This window comes from Ambystoma mexicanum, unplaced genomic scaffold (genome assembly GCF_040938575.1).
Source record: "Ambystoma mexicanum isolate Mex_15411 unplaced genomic scaffold, UKY_AmexF1_1 Mex_scaf1, whole genome shotgun sequence".
Lineage (NCBI taxonomy): Eukaryota > Metazoa > Chordata > Amphibia > Caudata > Ambystomatidae > Ambystoma > Ambystoma mexicanum.
In genome coordinates, this window is record NW_027182324.1 from 181413 (window position 1) to 198759 (window position 17347).

At 40.8% G+C, this 17347-nt stretch overlaps 8 non-coding genes across 8 annotated transcripts; all 8 read right to left on the bottom strand.

Annotated features, from left to right (window-relative positions):
* Window positions 1-341: 341 nt before the first annotated feature.
* On the bottom strand, window positions 342-414 carry TRNAK-UUU (transfer RNA lysine (anticodon UUU)). Its single transcript has one exon. It is a non-coding gene; the product is annotated as a tRNA-Lys (tRNA).
* A 1612-nt stretch (window positions 415-2026) lies between these two features.
* Window positions 2027-2099, bottom strand: TRNAK-UUU (transfer RNA lysine (anticodon UUU)). The gene has a single exon. It is a non-coding gene; the product is annotated as a tRNA-Lys (tRNA).
* Window positions 2100-4538: 2439 nt separating this feature from the next.
* Window positions 4539-4611, bottom strand: TRNAK-UUU (transfer RNA lysine (anticodon UUU)). Its single transcript has one exon. It is a non-coding gene; the product is annotated as a tRNA-Lys (tRNA).
* Window positions 4612-7062: 2451 nt separating this feature from the next.
* On the bottom strand, window positions 7063-7135 carry TRNAK-UUU (transfer RNA lysine (anticodon UUU)). Its single transcript has one exon. It is a non-coding gene; the product is annotated as a tRNA-Lys (tRNA).
* A 768-nt stretch (window positions 7136-7903) lies between these two features.
* TRNAK-UUU (transfer RNA lysine (anticodon UUU)) lies at window positions 7904-7976 on the bottom strand. Its single transcript has one exon. It is a non-coding gene; the product is annotated as a tRNA-Lys (tRNA).
* Window positions 7977-10427: 2451 nt separating this feature from the next.
* On the bottom strand, window positions 10428-10500 carry TRNAK-UUU (transfer RNA lysine (anticodon UUU)). Its single transcript has one exon. It is a non-coding gene; the product is annotated as a tRNA-Lys (tRNA).
* A 2459-nt stretch (window positions 10501-12959) lies between these two features.
* On the bottom strand, window positions 12960-13032 carry TRNAK-UUU (transfer RNA lysine (anticodon UUU)). Its single transcript has one exon. It is a non-coding gene; the product is annotated as a tRNA-Lys (tRNA).
* Window positions 13033-15471: 2439 nt separating this feature from the next.
* TRNAK-UUU (transfer RNA lysine (anticodon UUU)) lies at window positions 15472-15544 on the bottom strand. Its single transcript has one exon. It is a non-coding gene; the product is annotated as a tRNA-Lys (tRNA).
* Between the last annotated feature and the right edge of the window lie 1803 nt (window positions 15545-17347).

Below are 17347 nucleotides of genomic sequence, written 5' to 3' on the forward strand. Positions count from 1 at the left end.
GAGAATGGAAAGGAGACCAGATGCAAAAAAGGTGCTGTGGCTTAGTTGGTTAAAGCGCCTGTCTAGTAAACAGGAGATCCTGAGTTCGAATCTCAGCAGCGCCTGTCTGCTTTTTTTTCGACCAATCTGTCTCCCCAATATTAAAACTTTGTACAAAGATTGCTATTTCATGCTATTTAGAAGCACAGCCAGGCTTGAAATGTTGGCAAAGCATCCAAGAACTCTGGACTCCACTACCTTAGAGTCATATTGCCCAAGGTTGCGATGCCATCAGAAATAGCACATATTAGAATGAGCAATTCATATTTCCTGCTTAATTTTTTGTAAAAGAAGCAAAGGTACGCCTGAACAGGGACTTGAACCCTGGACCCTCAGATTAAAAGTCTGACGCTCTACCGACTGAGCTATCCAGGCACAGGGATCACTACCCATTTGAAACTTGATTTTCACTCTACAGCACCTCCATACATGGCTACCTCACTGGTCAATAAAGGAAATGAATTACTAGTGCATTACACACATTTTGACACTAGAGACATAACTTTTTTCAGTCATTCCGTATCCAGATATAGAGATTTGCAGCATCTAGGACTTTAATGTTCACCCACTTACGGATTTTAATGTTTTGCCACATTCATGAGTGCAAACTTGCTCCCCAGTAAAGACGAACATGTGCTCCTCAATACACACACTGGGCAATGCAGTCCACTCTAAATCAACGATTAATGACATGCTCGTTTTGTGCAATGGAGTTTCAGTCAATTGGAAAACATTTTGAAAAGTTATATTGCAACAGAAGCCCAGCCTTAAAAAAGTGGATTTCACTTCTAAATGATTACATGAGGAAGGAAAGGAGACCAGATGCAAAAAAGGTGCTGTGGCTTAGTTGGTTAAAGCGCCTGTCTAGTAAACAGGAGATCCTGAGTTCGAATCTCAGCAGCGCCTGTCTGCTTTTTTTTCGACCAATCTGTCTCCCCAATATTAAAACTTTGTACAAAGATTGCTATTTCATGCTATTTAGAAGCACAGTCAGGCTTGAAATGTTGGCAAAGCATCCAAAAACTCTGGACTCCACTACCTTAGAGTCATATTGCCCAAGGTTGCGATGCCATCAGAAATAGCACATATTAGAATGAGCAATTCATATTTCCTGCTTAATTTTTTGTAAAAGAAGCAAAGGTACGCCTGAACAGTGACTTGAACCCTGGACCCTCAGATTAAAAGTCTGATGCTCTACCGACTGAGCTATCCAGGCACAGGGATCACTGCCCATTTGAAACTTGATTTTCACTCTACAGCACCTCCATACATGGCTACCTCACTGGTCAATAAAGGAAATGAATTACTAGTGCATTACACACATTTTGACACTGGAGACATAACTTTTTTCAGTCATTCCGTATCCAGATATAGAGATTTGCAGCATCTAGGACTTTAATGTTCACCCACTTACGGATTTGAATGTTTTGCCACATTCATGAGTGCAAACTTGCTCCCCAGTAAAGACGAACATGTGCTCCTCAATGCACACACTGGGCAATGCAGTCCACTCTAAATCGACGATTAATGACATGCTCGTTTTGTGCAATAGAGTTTCAGTCAATTGGAAAACATTTTGAAAAGTTATATTGCAACAGAAGCCCAGCCTTAAAAAAGTGGATTTCACTTCTAAATGATTACATGAGGAAGGAAAGGAGACCAGATGCAAAAAAGGTGCTGTGGCTTAGTTGGTTAAAGCAAGCGCCTGTCTAGTAAACAGGAGATCTTGAGTTCGAATCTCAGCAGCGCCTGTCTGCTTTATTTCGACCAATCTGTCTCCCCAATATTAAAACTTTGTACAAAGATTGCTATTGCATGCTATTTAGAAGCACAGTCAGGCTTAAAATGTTGGCAAAGCATCCAAGAACTCTGGACTACACTACCTTCGAGTCATATTGCCCAAGGTTGCCATGCCATCAGAAATAGCAAATATTAGAATGAGCAATTCATATTTCCTGCTTAATTTATTGTAAAAGAAGCAAAGGTACGCCTGAACAGGGACTTGAACCCTGGACCCTCAGATTAAAAGTCTGATGCTCTACCGACTGAGCTATCCAGGCACAGGGATCACTGCCATTTGAAACTTGATTTTCACTCTACAGCACCTCCATACATGGCTACCTCACTGGTCAATAAAGGAAATGAATTACTAGTGCATTACACACATTTTGACACTGGAGACATAACTTTTTTCAGTCATTCCGTATCCAGATATAGAGATTTGCAGCATCTAGGACTTTAATGTTCACCCACTTACGGATTTGAATGTTTTGCCACATTCATGAGTGCAAACTTGCTCCCCAGTAAAGACGAACATGTGCTCCTCAATGCACACACTGGGCAATGCAGTCCACTCTAAATCGACGATTAATGACATGCTCGTTTTGTGCAATGGAGTTTCAGTCAATTGGAAAACATTTTGAAAAGTTATATTGCAACAGAAGCCCAGCCTTAAAAAAAATGGATTTCACTTCTAAATGATTACATGAGGAAGGAAAGGAGACCAGATGCAAAAAAGGTGCTGTGGCTTAGTTGGTTAAAGCGCCTGTCTAGTAAACAGGAGATCCTGAGTTCGAATCTCAGCAGCGCCTGTCTGCTTTTTTTTCGACCAATCTGTCTCCCCAATATTAAAACTTTGTACAAAGATTGCTATTTCATGCTATTTAGAAGCACAGTCAGGCTTGAAATGTTGGCAAAGCATCCAAAAACTCTGGACTCCACTACCTTAGAGTCATATTGCCCAAGGTTCCGATGCCATCAGAAATAGCACATATTAGAATGAGCAATTCATATTTCCTGCTTAATTTTTTGTAAAAGAAGCATAGGTACGCCTGAACAGTGACTTGAACCCTGGACCCTCAGATTAAAAGTCTGATGCTCTACCGACTGAGCTATCCAGACACAGGGATCACTGCCCATTTGAAACTTGATTTTCACTCTACAGCACCTCCATACATGGCTACCTCACTGGTCAATAAAGGAAATGAATTACTAGTGCATTACACACATTTTGACACTGGAGACATAACATTTTTCAGTCATTCCGTATCCAGATATAGAGATTTGCAGCATCTAGGACTTTAATGTTCACCCACTTACGGATTTGAATGTTTTGCCACATTCATGAGTGCAAACTTGCTCCCCAGTAAAGACGAACATGTGCTCCTCAATGCACACACTGGGCAATGCAGTCCACTCTAAATCGACGATTAATGACATGCTCGTTTTGTGCAATGGAGTTTCAGTCAATTGGAAAACATTTTGAAAAGTTATATTGCAACAGAAGCCCAGCCTTAAAAAAAGTGGATTTCACTTCTAAATGATTACATGAGGAAGGAAAGGAGACTAGATGCAAAAAAGGTGCTGTGGCTTAGTTGGTTAAAGCGCCTGTCAAGTAAACAGGAGATCCTGAGTTTGAATCTCAGCAGTGCCTCTCTGCTTTTTTTTCGACCAATCTGTCTCCCCAATATTAAAACTTTGTACAAAGATTGCTATTGCATGCTATTTAGAAGCACAGTCAGGCTTAAAATGTTGGCAAAGCATCCAAGAACTCTGGACTCCACTACCTTCGAGTCATATTGCCCAAGATTGCCATGCCATCAGAAATAGCAAATATTAGAATGAGCAATTCATATTTCCTGCTTAATTTATTGTAAAAGAAGCAAAGGTACGCCTGAACAGGGACCCTCAGATTAAAAGTCTGATGCTCTACCGACTGAGCTATCCAGGCACAGGGATCACTGCCCATTTGAAACTTGATTTTCACTCTACAGCACCTCCATACATGGCTACCTCACTGGTCAATAAAGGAAATGAATTACTAGTGCATTACACACATTTTGACACTGGAGACATAACTTTTTTCAGTCATTCCGTATCCAGATATAGAGATTTGCAGCATGTAGGACTTTAATGGTCATCCACCCCACGCATTTGAATGTTTTGCCACATTCATGAGTGCAAACTTGCTCACCAGTAAAGACGTACATGTGCTCCTCAATGCACACACTGGACAATGCAGTCCACTCTAAATCGTCGATTACTGACATGCTCGTTTTGTGCAATGGAGTTTCAGTCAATTGGAAAACATTTTGAAAAGTTATATTGCAACAGAAGCCCAGCCTTAAAAAAGTGGATTTCACTTCTAAATGATTACATGAGAATGGAAAGGAGACCAGATGCAAAAAAGGTGCTGTGGCTTAGTTGGTTAAAGCGCCTGTCTAGTAAACAGGAGATCCTGAGTTCGAATCTCAGCAGCGCCTGTCTGCTTTTTTTTCGACCAATCTGTCTCCCCAATATTAAAACTTTGTACAAAGATTGCTATTTCATGCTATTTAGAAGCACAGCCAGGCTTGAAATGTTGGCAAAGCATCCAAGAACTCTGGACTCCACTACCTTAGAGTCATATTGCCCAAGGTTGCGATGCCATCAGAAATAGCACATATTAGAATGAGCAATTCATATTTCCTGCTTAATTTTTTGTAAAAGAAGCAAAGGTACGCCTGAACAGGGACTTGAACCCTGGACCCTCAGATTAAAAGTCTGACGCTCTACCGACTGAGCTATCCAGGCACAGGGATCACTACCCATTTGAAACTTGATTTTCACTCTACAGCACCTCCATACATGGCTACCTCACTGGTCAATAAAGGAAATGAATTACTAGTGCATTACACACATTTTGACACTAGAGACATAACTTTTTTCAGTCATTCCGTATCCAGATATAGAGATTTGCAGCATCTAGGACTTTAATGTTCACCCACTTACGGATTTTAATGTTTTGCCACATTCATGAGTGCAAACTTGCTCCCCAGTAAAGACGAACATGTGCTCCTCAATACACACACTGGGCAATGCAGTCCACTCTAAATCAACGATTAATGACATGCTCGTTTTGTGCAATGGAGTTTCAGTCAATTGGAAAACATTTTGAAAAGTTATATTGCAACAGAAGCCCAGCCTTAAAAAAGTGGATTTCACTTCTAAATGATTACATGAGGAAGGAAAGGAGACCAGATGCAAAAAAGGTGCTGTGGCTTAGTTGGTTAAAGCGCCTGTCTAGTAAACAGGAGATCCTGAGTTCGAATCTCAGCAGCGCCTGTCTGCTTTTTTTTCGACCAATCTGTCTCCCCAATATTAAAACTTTGTACAAAGATTGCTATTTCATGCTATTTAGAAGCACAGTCAGGCTTGAAATGTTGGCAAAGCATCCAAGAACTCTGGACTCCACTACCTTAGAGTCATATTGCCCAAGGTTGCGATGCCATCAGAAATAGCACATATTAGAATGAGCAATTCATATTTCCTGCTTAATTTTTTGTAAAAGATGCGAAGGTACGCCTGAGCAGGGACTTGAACCCTGGACCCTCAGATTAAAAGTCTGATGCTCTACCGACTGAGCTATCCAGGCACAGGGATCACTGCCCATTTGAAACTTGATTTTCACTCTACAGCACCTCCATACATGGCTACCTCACTGGTCAATAAAGGAAATGAATGACTAGTGCATTACACACATTTTGACACTGGAGACATAACTTTTTTCAGTCATTCCGTATCCAGATATAGAGATTTGCAGCATCTAGGACTTTAATGTTCACCCACTTACGGATTTGAATGTTTTGCCACATTCATGAGTGCAAACTTGCTCACCAGTAAAGACGTACATGTGCTCCTCAATGCACACACTGGGCAATGCAGTCCACTCTAAATCGTCGATTACTGACATGCTCGTTTTGTGCAATGGAGTTTCAGTCAATTGGAAAACATTTTGAAAAGTTATATTGCAACAGAAGCCCAGCCTTAAAAAAGTGGATTTCACTTCTAAATAATTACATGAGGAAGGAAAGGAGACCAGATGCAAAAAAGGTGCTGTGGCTTAGTTGGTTAAAGCGCCTGTCTAGTAAACAGAAGATCCTGAGTTCGAATCTCAGCAGCGCCTGTCTGCTTTTTTTTCGACCAATCTGTCTCCCCAATATTAAAACTTTGAACAAAGATTGCTATTTCATGCTATTTAGAAGCACAGTCAGGCTTGAAATGTTGGCAAAGCATCCAAGAACTCTGGACTCCACTACCTTAGAGTCATATTGCCCAAGGTTGCGATGCCATCAGAAATAGCACATATTAGAATGAGCAATTCATATTTCCTGCTTAATTTTTTGTAAAAGAAGCAAAGGTACGCCTGAACAGGGACTTGAACCCTGGACCCTCAGATTAAAAGTCTGATGCTCTATCGACTGAGCTATCCAGGCACAGGGATCACTACCCATTTGAAACTTGATTTTCACTCTACAGCACCTCCATACATGGCTACCTCACTGGTCAATAAAGGAAATGAATTACTAGTGCATTACACACATTTTGACACTGGAGACATAACTTTTTTCAGTCATGCCGTATCCAGATATAGAGATTTGCAGCATCTAGGACTTTAATGTTCACCCACTTACGGATTTTAATGTTTTGCCACATTCATGAGTGCAAACTTGCTCCCCAGTAAAGACGAACATGTGCTCCTCAATACACACACTGGGCAATGCAGTCCACTCTAAATCAACGATTAATGACATGCTCGTTTTGTGCAATGGAGTTTCAGTCAATTGGAAAACATTTTGTAAAGTTATATTGCAACAGAAGCCCAGCCTTAAAAAAAGTGAATATGACTTCTAAATGATTACATGAGGAAGGAAAGGAGACCAGATGCAAAAGTGGTGCTGTGGCTTAGTTGGTTAAAGCGCCTGTCTAGTAAACAGGAGATCCTGAGTTCGAATCTCAGCAGCGCCTGTCTGATTTTTTTTCGACCAATCTGTCTCCCCAATATTAAAACTTTGTACAAAGATTGTTATTTCATGCTATTTAGAAGCACAGTCAGGCTTGAAATGTTGGCAAAGCATCCAAGAATTCTGGACTCCACTACCTTAGAGTCATATTGCCCAAGGTTGCGATGCCATCAGAAATAGCACATATTAGAATGAGCAATTCATATTTCCTGCTAAATTTTTTGTAAAAGAAGCAAAGATACGCCTGAACAGGGACTTGAACCCTGGACCCTCAGATTAAAAGTCTGATGCTCTACCGACTGAGCTATCCAGGCACAGGGATCACTGCCCATTTGAAACTTGATTTTCACTCTACAGCACCTCCATACATGGCTACCTCACTGGTCAATAAAGGAAATGAATTACTAGTGCATTACACACATTTTGACACTGGAGACATAACTTTTTTCAGTCATTCCGTATCCAGATATAGAGATTTGCAGCATCTAGGACTTTAATGTTCACCCACTTACGGATTTGAATGTTTTGCCACATTCATGAGTGCAAACTTGCTCCCCAGTAAAGACGAACATGTGCTCCTCAATGCACACACTGGGCAATGCAGTCCACTCTAAATCGACGATTAATGACATGCTCGTTTTGTGCAATAGAGTTTCAGTCAATTGGAAAACATTTTGAAAAGTTATATTGCAACAGAAGCCCAGCCTTAAAAAAGTGGATTTCACTTCTAAATGATTACATGAGGAAGGAAAGGAGACCAGATGCAAAAAAGGTGCTGTGGCTTAGTTGGTTAAAGCGCCTGTCTAGTAAACAGGAGATCCTGAGTTCGAATCTCAGCAGCGCCTGTCTGCTTTTTTTTCGACCAATCTGTCTCCCCAATATTAAAACTTTGTACAAAGATTGCTATTTCATGCTATTTAGAAGCACAGTCAGGCTTAAAATGTTGGCAAAGCATCCAAGAACTCTGGACTCCACTACCTTAGAGTCATATTGCCCAAGGTTGCGATGCCATCAGAAATAGCACATATTAGAATGAGCAATTCATATTTCCTGCTTAATTTTTTGTAAAAGAAGCAAAGGTACGCCTGAACAGGGACTTGAACCCTGGACCCTCAGATTAAAAGTCTGATGCTCTACCGACTGAGCTATCCAGGCACAGGGATCACTACTCATTTGAAACTTGATTTTCACTCTACAGCACCTCCATACATGGCTACCTCACTGGTCAATAAAGGAAATGAATTACTAGTGCATTACACACATTTTGACACTGGAGACATAACTTTTTTCAGTCATTCCGTATCCAGATATAGAGATTTGCAGCATCTAGGACTTTAATGTTCACCCACTTACGGATTTGAATGTTTTGCCACATTCATGAGTGCAAACTTGCTCCCCAGTAAAGACGAACATGTGCTCCTCAATGCACACACTGGGCAATGCAGTCCACTCTAAATCGACGATTAATGACATGCTCGTTTTGTGCAATGGAGTTTCAGTCAATTGGAAAACATTTTGAAAAGTTATATTGCAACAGAAGCCCAGCCTTAAAAAAGTGGATTTCACTTCTAAATGATTACATGAGGAAGGAAAGGAGACCAGATGCAAAAAAGGTGCTATGGCTTAGTTGGTTAAAGCGCCTGTCTAGTAAACAGGAGATCCTGAGTTCGAATCTCAGCAGCGCCTGTCTGCTTTTTTTTCGACCAATCTGTCTCCCCAATATTAAAACTTTGAACAAAGATTGCTATTTCATGCTATTTAGACGCACACTCAGGCTTGAAATGTTGGCAAAGCATCCAAGAACTCTGGACTCCACTACCTTAGAGTCATATTGCCCAAGGTTGCGATGCCATCAGAAATAGCACATATTAGAATGAGCAATTCATATTTCCTGCTTAATTTTTTGTAAAAGATGCGAAGGTACGCCTGAGCAGGGACTTGAACCCTGGACCCTCAGATTAAAAGTCTGATGCTCTACCGACTGAGCTATCCAGGCACAGGGATCACTGCCCATTTGAAACTTGATTTTCACTCTACAGCACCTCCATACATGGCTACCTCACTGGTCAATAAAGGAAATGAATTACTAGTGCATTACACACATTTTGACACTGGAGACATAACTTTTTTCAGTCATTCCGTATCCAGATATAGAGATTTGCAGCATCTAGGACTTTAATGTTCACCCACTTACGGATTTGAATGTTTTGCCACATTCATGAGTGCAAACTTGCTCCCCAGTAAAGACGAACATGTGCTCCTCAATGCACACACTGGGCAATGCAGTCCACTCTAAATCGACGATTAATGACATGCTCGTTTTGTGCAATGGAGTTTCAGTCAATTGGAAAACATTTTGAAAAGTTATATTGCAACAGAAGCCCAGCCTTAAAAAAAGTGGATTTCACTTCTAAATGATTACATGAGGAAGGAAAGGAGACTAGATGCAAAAAAGGTGCTGTGGCTTAGTTGGTTAAAGCGCCTGTCAAGTAAACAGGAGATCCTGAGTTCGAATCTCAGCAGCGCCTCTCTGCTTTTTTTTCGACCAATCTGTCTCCCCAATATTAAAACTTTGTACAAAGATTGCTATTGCATGCTATTTAGAAGCACAGTCAGGCTTAAAATGTTGGCAAAGCATCCAAGAACTCTGGACTCCACTACCTTCGAGTCATATTGCCCAAGGTTGCCATGCCATCAGAAATAGCAAATATTAGAATGAGCAATTCATATTTCCTGCTTAATTTATTGTAAAAGAAGCAAAGGTACGCCTGAACAGGGACTTGAACCCTGGACCCTCAGATTAAAAGTCTGATGTTCTACCGACTGAGCTATCCAGGCACAGGGATCACTACCCATTTGAAACTTGATTTTCACTCTACAGCACCTCCATACATGGCTACCTCACTGGTCAATAAAGGAAATGAATTACTAGTGCATTACACACATTTTGACACTGGAGACATAACTTTTTTCAGTCATTCCGTATCCAGATATAGAGATTTGCAGCATCTAGGACTTTAATGTTCACCCACTTACGGATTTGAATGTTTTGCCACATTCATGAGTGCAAACTTGCTCCCCAGTAAAGACGAACATGTGCTCCTCAATGCACACACTGGGCAATGCAGTCCACTCTAAATCGACGATTAATGACATGCTCGTTTTGTGCAATGGAGTTTCAGTCAATTGGAAAACATTTTGAAAAGTTATATTGCAACAGAAGCCCAGCCTTAAAAAAGTGGATTTCACTTCTAAATGATTACATGAGGAAGGAAAGGAGACCAGATGCAAAAAAGGTGCTGTGGCTTAGTTGGTTAAAGCGCCTGTCTAGTAAACAGGAGATCCTGCGTTCGAATCTCAGCAGCACCTGTCTGCTTTTTTTTCGACCAATCTGTCTCCCCAATATTAAAACTTTGTACACAGATTGCTATTTCATGCTATTTAGAAGCACAGTCAGGCTTGAAATGTTGGCAAAGCATCCAAGAACTCTGGACTCCACTACCTTAGAGTCATATTGCCCAAGGTTGCGATGCCATCAGAAATAGCACATATTAGAATGAGCAATTCATATTTCCTGCTTAATTTTTTGTAAAAGAAGCAAAGATACGCCTGAACAGGGACTTGAACCCTGGACCCTCAGATTAAAAGTCTGATGCTCTACCGACTGAGCTATCCAGGCACAAGGATCACTGCCCATTTGAAACTTGTTTTTCACTCTACAGCACCTCCATACATGGCTACCTCACTGGTCAATAAAGGAAATGAATTACTAGTGCATTACACACATTTTGACACTGGAGACATAACTTTTTTCAGTCATTCCGTATCCAGATATAGAGATTTGCAGCATCTAGGACTTTAATGTTCACCCACTTACGGATTTGAATGTTTTGCCACATTCATGAGTGCAAAATTGCTCCCCAGTAAAGGCGAACATGTGCTCCTCAATACACACACTGGGCAATGCAGTCCACTCTAAATCAACGATTAATGACATGCTCGTTTTGTGCAATGGAGTTTCAGTCAATTGGAAAACATTTTGTAAAGTTATATTGCAACAGAAGCCCAGCCTTAAAAAAAGTGAATTTCACTTCTAAATGATTACATGAGGAAGGAAAGGAGACCAGATGCAAAAAGAGGTGCTGTGGCTTAGTTGGTTAAAGCGCCTGTCTAGTAAACAGGAGATCCTGAGTTTGAATCTCAGCAGCGCCTGTCTGCTTTTTTTTCGACCAATCTGTCTCCCCAATATTAAAACTTTGTACAAAGATTGTTATTTCATGCTATTTAGAAGCACAGTCAGGCTTGAAATGTTGGCAAAGCATCCAAGATTTCTGGACTCCACTACCTTAGAGTCATATTGCCCAAGGTTGCGATGCCATCAGAAATAGCACATATTAGAATGAGCAATTCATATTTCCTGCTAAATTTTTTGTAAAAGAAGCAAAGATGTGCCTGAACAGGGATTTGAACCCTGGACCCTCAGATTAAAAGTCTGATGCTCTACAGACTGAGCTATCCAGGCACAGGGATCACTGCCCATTTGAAACTTGATTTTCACTCTACAGCACCTCCATACATGGCTACCTCACTGGTCAATAAAGGAAATGAATTACTAGTGCATTACACACATTTTGACACTGGAGACATAACTTTTTTCAGTCATTCCGTATCCAGATATAGAGATTTGCAGCATCTAGGACTTTAATGTTCACCCACTTACGGATTTGAATGTTTTGCCACATTCATGAGTGCAAACTTGCTCCCCAGTAAAGACGAACATGTGCTCCTCAATGCACACACTGGGCAATGCAGTCCACTCTAAATCGACGATTAATGACATGCTCGTTTTGTGCAATGGAGTTTCAGTCAATTGGAAAACATTTTGAAAAGTTATATTGCAACAGAAGCCCAGCCTTAAAAAAGTGGATTTCACTTCTAAATGATTACATGAGAATGGAAAGGAGACCAGATGCAAAAAAGGTGCTGTGGCTTAGTTGGTTAAAGCAAGTGCCTGTCTAGTAAACAGGAGATCCTGAGTTCGAAGCTCAGCAGCGCCTGTCTGCTTTTTTTTCGACCAATCTGTCTCCCCAATATTAAAACTTTGTACAAAGATTGCTATTTCATGCTATTTAGAAGCACAGTCAGGCTTGAAATGTTGGCAAAGCATCCAAAAACTCTGGACTCCACTACCTTAGAGTCATATTGCCCAAGGTTGCGATGCCATCAGAAATAGCACATATTAGAATGAGCAATTCATATTTCCTGCTTAATTTTTTGTAAAAGAAGCAAAGGTACGCCTGAACAGTGACTTGAACCCTGGACCCTCAGATTAAAAGTCTGATGCTCTACCGACTGAGCTATCCAGGCACAGGGATCACTGCCCATTTGAAACTTGATTTTCACTCTACAGCACCTCCATACATGGCTACCTCACTGGTCAATAAAGGAAATGAATTACTAGTGCATTACACACATTTTGACACTGGAGACATAACTTTTTTCAGTCATTCCGTATCCAGATATAGAGATTTGCAGCATCTAGGACTTTAATGTTCACCCACTTACGGATTTGAATGTTTTGCCACATTCATGAGTGCAAACTTGCTCCCCAGTAAAGACGAACATGTGCTCCTCAATGCACACACTGGGCAATGCAGTCCACTCTAAATCGACGATTAATGACATGCTCGTTTTGTGCAATAGAGTTTCAGTCAATTGGAAAACATTTTGAAAAGTTATATTGCAACAGAAGCCCAGCCTTAAAAAAGTGGATTTCACTTCTAAATGATTACATGAGGAAGGAAAGGAGACCAGATGCAAAAAAGGTGCTGTGGCTTAGTTGGTTAAAGCAAGCGCCTGTCTAGTAAACAGGAGATCTTGAGTTCGAATCTCAGCAGCGCCTGTCTGCTTTATTTCGACCAATCTGTCTCCCCAATATTAAAACTTTGTACAAAGATTGCTATTGCATGCTATTTAGAAGCACAGTCAGGCTTAAAATGTTGGCAAAGCATCCAAGAACTCTGGACTACACTACCTTCGAGTCATATTGCCCAAGGTTGCCATGCCATCAGAAATAGCAAATATTAGAATGAGCAATTCATATTTCCTGCTTAATTTATTGTAAAAGAAGCAAAGGTACGCCTGAACAGGGACTTGAACCCTGGACCCTCAGATTAAAAGTCTGATGCTCTACCGACTGAGCTATCCAGGCACAGGGATCACTGCCATTTGAAACTTGATTTTCACTCTACAGCACCTCCATACATGGCTACCTCACTGGTCAATAAAGGAAATGAATTACTAGTGCATTACACACATTTTGACACTGGAGACATAACTTTTTTCAGTCATTCCGTATCCAGATATAGAGATTTGCAGCATCTAGGACTTTAATGTTCACCCACTTACGGATTTGAATGTTTTGCCACATTCATGAGTGCAAACTTGCTCCCCAGTAAAGACGAACATGTGCTCCTCAATGCACACACTGGGCAATGCAGTCCACTCTAAATCGACGATTAATGACATGCTCGTTTTGTGCAATGGAGTTTCAGTCAATTGGAAAACATTTTGAAAAGTTATATTGCAACAGAAGCCCAGCCTTAAAAAAAATGGATTTCACTTCTAAATGATTACATGAGGAAGGAAAGGAGACCAGATGCAAAAAAGGTGCTGTGGCTTAGTTGGTTAAAGCGCCTGTCTAGTAAACAGGAGATCCTGAGTTCGAATCTCAGCAGCGCCTGTCTGCTTTTTTTTCGACCAATCTGTCTCCCCAATATTAAAACTTTGTACAAAGATTGCTATTTCATGCTATTTAGAAGCACAGTCAGGCTTGAAATGTTGGCAAAGCATCCAAAAACTCTGGACTCCACTACCTTAGAGTCATATTGCCCAAGGTTCCGATGCCATCAGAAATAGCACATATTAGAATGACCAATTCATATTTCCTGCTTAATTTTTTGTAAAAGAAGCATAGGTACGCCTGAACAGTGACTTGAACCCTGGACCCTCAGATTAAAAGTCTGATGCTCTACCGACTGAGCTATCCAGACACAGGGATCACTGCCCATTTGAAACTTGATTTTCACTCTACAGCACCTCCATACATGGCTACCTCACTGGTCAATAAAGGAAATGAATTACTAGTGCATTACACACATTTTGACACTGGAGACATAACATTTTTCAGTCATTCCGTATCCAGATATAGAGATTTGCAGCATCTAGGACTTTAATGTTCACCCACTTACGGATTTGAATGTTTTGCCACATTCATGAGTGCAAACTTGCTCCCCAGTAAAGACGAACATGTGCTCCTCAATGCACACACTGGGCAATGCAGTCCACTCTAAATCGACGATTAATGACATGCTCGTTTTGTGCAATGGAGTTTCAGTCAATTGGAAAACATTTTGAAAAGTTATATTGCAACAGAAGCCCAGCCTTAAAAAAAGTGGATTTCACTTCTAAATGATTACATGAGGAAGGAAAGGAGACTAGATGCAAAAAAGGTGCTGTGGCTTAGTTGGTTAAAGCGCCTGTCAAGTAAACAGGAGATCCTGAGTTTGAATCTCAGCAGTGCCTCTCTGCTTTTTTTTCGACCAATCTGTCTCCCCAATATTAAAACTTTGTACAAAGATTGCTATTGCATGCTATTTAGAAGCACAGTCAGGCTTAAAATGTTGGCAAAGCATCCAAGAACTCTGGACTCCACTACCTTCGAGTCATATTGCCCAAGATTGCCATGCCATCAGAAATAGCAAATATTAGAATGAGCAATTCATATTTCCTGCTTAATTTATTGTAAAAGAAGCAAAGGTACGCCTGAACAGGGACCCTCAGATTAAAAGTCTGATGCTCTACCGACTGAGCTATCCAGGCACAGGGATCACTGCCCATTTGAAACTTGATTTTCACTCTACAGCACCTCCATACATGGCTACCTCACTGGTCAATAAAGGAAATGAATTACTAGTGCATTACACACATTTTGACACTGGAGACATAACTTTTTTCAGTCATTCCGTATCCAGATATAGAGATTTGCAGCATGTAGGACTTTAATGGTCATCCACCCCACGCATTTGAATGTTTTGCCACATTCATGAGTGCAAACTTGCTCACCAGTAAAGACGTACATGTGCTCCTCAATGCACACACTGGACAATGCAGTCCACTCTAAATCGTCGATTACTGACATGCTCGTTTTGTGCAATGGAGTTTCAGTCAATTGGAAAACATTTTGAAAAGTTATATTGCAACAGAAGCCCAGCCTTAAAAAAGTGGATTTCACTTCTAAATGATTACATGAGAATGGAAAGGAGACCAGATGCAAAAAAGGTGCTGTGGCTTAGTTGGTTAAAGCGCCTGTCTAGTAAACAGGAGATCCTGAGTTCGAATCTCAGCAGCGCCTGTCTGCTTTTTTTTCGACCAATCTGTCTCCCCAATATTAAAACTTTGTACAAAGATTGCTATTTCATGCTATTTAGAAGCACAGTCAGGCTTGAAATGTTGGCAAAGCATCCAAGAACTCTGGACTCCACTACCTTAGAGTCATATTGCCCAAGGTTGCGATGCCATCAGAAATAGCACATATTAGAATGAGCAATTCATATTTCCTGCTTAATTTTTTGTAAAAGAAGCAAAGGTACGCCTGAACAGGGACTTGAACCCTGGACCCTCAGATTAAAAGTCTGACGCTCTACCGACTGAGCTATCCAGGCACAGGGATCACTACCCATTTGAAACTTGATTTTCACTCTACAGCACCTCCATACATGGCTACCTCACTGGTCAATAAAGGAAATGAATTACTAGTGCATTACACACATTTTGACACTAGAGACATAACTTTTTTCAGTCATTCCGTATCCAGATATAGAGATTTGCAGCATCTAGGACTTTAATGTTCACCCACTTACGGATTTTAATGTTTTGCCACATTCATGAGTGCAAACTTGCTCCCCAGTAAAGACGAACATGTGCTCCTCAATACACACACTGGGCAATGCAGTCCACTCTAAATCAACGATTAATGACATGCTCGTTTTGTGCAATGGAGTTTCAGTCAATTGGAAAACATTTTGAAAAGTTATATTGCAACAGAAGCCCAGCCTTAAAAAAGTGGATTTCACTTCTAAATGATTACATGAGGAAGGAAAGGAGACCAGATGCAAAAAAGGTGCTGTGGCTTAGTTGGTTAAAGCGCCTGTCTAGTAAACAGGAGATCCTGAGTTCGAATCTCAGCAGCGCCTGTCTGCTTTTTTTTCGACCAATCTGTCTCCCCAATATTAAAACTTTGTACAAAGATTGCTATTTCATGCTATTTAGAAGCACAGTCAGGCTTGAAATGTTGGCAAAGCATCCAAGAACTCTGGACTCCACTACCTTAGAGTCATATTGCCCAAGGTTGCGATGCCATCAGAAATAGCACATATTAGAATGAGCAATTCATATTTCCTGCTTAATTTTTTGTAAAAGATGCGAAGGTACGCCTGAGCAGGGACTTGAACCCTGGACCCTCAGATTAAAAGTCTGATGCTCTACCGACTGAGCTATCCAGGCACAGGGATCACTGCCCATTTGAAACTTGATTTTCACTCTACAGCACCTCCATACATGGCTACCTCACTGGTCAATAAAGGAAATGAATTACTAGTGCATTACACACATTTTGACACTGGAGACATAACTTTTTTCAGTCATTCCGTATCCAGATATAGAGATTTGCAGCATCTAGGACTTTAATGTTCACCCACTTACGGATTTGAATGTTTTGCCACATTCATGAGTGCAAACTTGCTCCCCAGTAAAGACGAACATGTGCTCCTCAATGCACACACTGGGCAATGCAGTCCACTCTAAATCGACGATTAATGACATGCTCGTTTTGTGCAATGGAGTTTCAGTCAATTGGAAAACATTTTGAAAAGTTATATTGCAACAGAAGCCCAGCCTTAAAAAAAATGGATTTCACTTCTAAATGATTACATGAGAATGGAAAGGAGACCAGATGCAAAAAAGGTGCTGTGGCTTAGTTGGTTAAAGCAAGTGCCTGTCTAGTAAACAGGAGATCCTGAGTTCGAATCTCAGCAGCGCCTGTCTGCTTTTTTTTCGACCAATCTGTCTCCCCAATATTAAAACTTTGTACAAAGATTGCTATTTCATGCTATTTAGAAGCACAGTCAGGCTTGAAATGTTGGCAAAGCATCCAAAAACTCTGGACTCCGCTACCTTAGAGTCATATTGCCCAAGGTTGCGATGCCATCAGAAATAGCACATATTAGGAAGAGCAATTCATATTTCCTGCTTAATTTTTTGTAAAAGAAGCAAAGGTACGCCTGAACAGTGACTTGAACCCTGGACCCTCAGATTAAAAGTCTGATGCTCTACCGACTGAGCTATCCAGGCACAGGGATCACTGCCCATTTGAAACTTGATTTTCACTCTACAGCACCTCCATACATGGCTACCTCACTGGTCAATAAAGGAAATGAATTACTAGTGCATTACACACATTTTGACAC